Source organism: Limulus polyphemus, unplaced genomic scaffold (assembly GCF_000517525.1).
Source record: "Limulus polyphemus unplaced genomic scaffold, Limulus_polyphemus-2.1.2 Scaffold4161, whole genome shotgun sequence".
Lineage (NCBI taxonomy): Eukaryota > Metazoa > Arthropoda > Merostomata > Xiphosura > Limulidae > Limulus > Limulus polyphemus.
This window is the reverse complement of record NW_013669771.1, coordinates 96,143-99,393: the sequence shown is the minus strand read 5'-3', so window position 1 is coordinate 99,393 and position 3,251 is coordinate 96,143. Positions and strand designations below refer to the sequence as shown.

The 3,251-nt window shown below is 33.7% G+C and overlaps 1 long non-coding RNA gene across 1 annotated transcript in view; it reads right to left on the bottom strand.

The window, feature by feature from the left end:
* Positions 1 to 125: 125 nt before the first annotated feature.
* Positions 126 to 3,251, bottom strand: part of LOC111088634 — a 42,607-nt gene continuing 39,481 nt past the window's right edge. The window contains exon 3 of the long non-coding RNA XR_002613099.1: positions 126 to 224. This is a non-coding gene — a long non-coding RNA (uncharacterized LOC111088634). The remainder of the gene's footprint in view (positions 225 to 3,251) is intronic.

Here is a 3,251-nt window from a genome sequence, read left to right as displayed (position 1 = left end):
AAGACACATACCAACAACATGATAAGTTGTTAAGACACATACCAACTATGTGTCTTAATAAGTTGACATGTTCCAACAACATGATAACTTATTTTTACAACTTTCTACCCACAAGTTGATAATACCTGATCAACAGCGTTTACTTTGGCTCCGTATTGTAATAACGTTCTCACTGTATCCGTACAGCCATTCGCAGCCGCTAGATGGAGAACTGTTCGCCCTTCCTGTAATTTCAAATCATATGGTGTTTATTTACAACATAATAACAACCTACAAACACCATATTTATTATTAGGCATAATTATATTTTAATTTTAACACTACATTTGTATTCATAGGATAGGAATTTTCAAAAAAGAAAAGAAGAGCGTATAATAGTATTTCAACTACACTATGCCCACTATATCCATCGCTAACGACGCGTTTTTCGCAATACAGAGCTCATCAGGCTGGCTGGGACACAACAAACATAGTAAGAAACGGAAAAATATTTACATTAATCGTTTGTTAAAACAACAATTGTTGTGATGTGAACGTCGTTTCTCAGCTGGAGAATCGTGATTATAATTAATTAATTAATTAATTATAATTAATTAATTTATAATTAATACTTGTAATTAGACATAAGTATCAACTCTAATTATTTTGTAAAACTACATTTTTTATTCAGTTCAAGAAGAACATGGTATAGTAGTATTATAACACCATGTTCGACATATTCCTTGCTGACGACGCGTTTTGCTCAATGCGTGGATCTACGCGAACACGTTCGTTATATACACGTCCAGGTGACTTGGATTAGACGAATCTAAGTACGTGAAAACAACGTATTATGTTTTCGCAGTTATAGAACTGTTTCAATGAACAAGAATAGTTTCATTTGCGTTTATTAATGATTAGCGCAATAGAAAGTTATTTATGTATTATTTTAAGATCGGTTTATGTTGAAGTTGAACCTGAAAATATGTAGACAAAATTGAAGAGAATTTCCACGAAAAATACGACGCTCGGCATGGCCAGATGGTTAGGGCACTCGACTCGTAGTCTGAGGGTCGCGGGTTCGAATCCCCGTTCCACGAAACATGCTCGCCCTTTCAGCCGTGGGGGCATTATAATGTGACGATCAATCCCACTATTCGTTGGTAAAAGAGTAGCCCAAGAGTTGGCGGTGGGTGGTGATGACTAGCTGCCTTCCCTCTAGTCTTACACTGCTAAATTAGGGACGGCTAGCGCAGACAGCCCTCGAGTAGCTTTGCGCGAAATTCAAAAACAAACAAACAAAAAATGTGATAACTGATGTATTAAATTTTCTAAATCAAAACTACGGATGCACAACTTGCATATTTCGTACGCTAAAACTCGTCAAAATATATTGATGTATACTTTTTATAATCCGGAATAGTAAACCTATTTTCAATCGCTACAAAATCTACGAATTCGATGTCTGAATCGAGAACGTTTTCGTGAAAGAGAATTTTTACGATTGTTTCAGCGCAAATCCACTCCATAGGCTATCTGTCCACTACGGGGAATCGAACCCTGCATTTTCGGGATGCAAGTCTGTCAACTTACCGCTAACACACTGAGAGAGAACGTTAAAAATATGTATACAGTAAAGCTCGCTGCTCTCTGGAATAAATTAAGTCGTGACAAGTGAAAGGCCACAAGGTCTTGATATGTTACACGAATCATTCAGACGTTTCTTGATGCTAGCTCACGCGTATATTGATATGTTACACGAATCATTCAGATGTTTCTTGATGCTAGCTCACGCGTATATATTGATATGTTACACGAATCATTCAAACGTTTCTTGATGCTAGCTCACGCGTATATATTGATTATAAACTTTCTTTTAGAATACCGTAACGAGTGGATCATTCGGGGTTTAGAGATTCTTCAATCTAAAAATCTATACTAAGTTCTAAACACTAATTTATGTAGAGTTATTTATGTCGAGTTATTTATATAGAGTTATTTGTGTAGAGTTATTTATGTAGAATTATTAATGTCGAGTAATTTGTGTAGTTATTCATGTAGAGTTATTTGTGTCGAGTTATTTATGCAGTTATTTATATAGAATTATTAATGTCGAGTTATTTATGTAGAGTTATTTGTATCAAGTTATTTATGTAGAGTTCTTTATGTCAAGTTATTTGTATAGAGTTATTTATGTAGAGTTATTTATATAGAGTTATTTATGTCAAGTTATTTATGTAGAGTTATTTATGTAGTTATTTGTATCAAGTTATTTATATAGAGTTATTTATATAGAGTTATTTATGTCAAGTTATTTATATAGAGTTATTTATGTAGAGTTATTTATGTAGAGTTATTTATGTATAGTTATTTATGTCAAGTTATTTATGTAGAGTTATTTATGTCAAGTTATTTATGTAGAGTTATTTATGTAGAGTTATTTATGTCAAGTTATTTATGTCAAGTTATTTATGTCAAGTTATTTATGTAGAGTTATTTATGTCAAGTTATTTATGTAGAGTTATTTATGTAGAGTTATTTATGTCAAGTTATTTATGTAGAGTTATTTCATTTGGCTAAAACATTGATTCAACTAGCTACTAAATTTTCTGATCTGATTTTGAAATGTCACTAACTTTTCATTCCAGCTAATAAGTTGATACCCCCACATTTTACCTAAATACTCATGTTCATTATCTGTCTATTATCGTTATATGAAGAAAATAATTATATAACATGACGCGAAGACACGTGTTAATCAGTTAGTGGGGCCAGGTGGTTAGGGCGCTTGAGAGTCGCAGGTTCGAATCTCTGTCCCACCAAACGTGCTCGCCGTTTCAGCCGTGGGGACGTTATAATATGACGCTCAATCCCACTATTCGTTGGTAAAAGAGTAGCCCAAGAGTTGGCGGTGGATGGTGATGACTAGCTGCCTTCCCTCTAGTATTCACTGCTAAATTAGGGACGGCTAGCGCAGATAGCCCTCGTGTAGCTTTGCGCGAAATTCAAAACCAAACCAATCAGTTAGTGACAAACAGGTAGTAAAATGAGAACTACCAATTTCTGTATACACTAAAACGAAAACTACTTAATTCAACTATACACTAAAACGAAAACTACTTAATTCAACTATACACTAAAACGAAAACTACTTAATTCAACTATACACTAAAACGAAAACTACTTAATTCAACTATACACTAAAACGAAAACTACTTAATTCAACTATACACTAAAACGAACACTACTTAATTCAACTATACACTAAAACG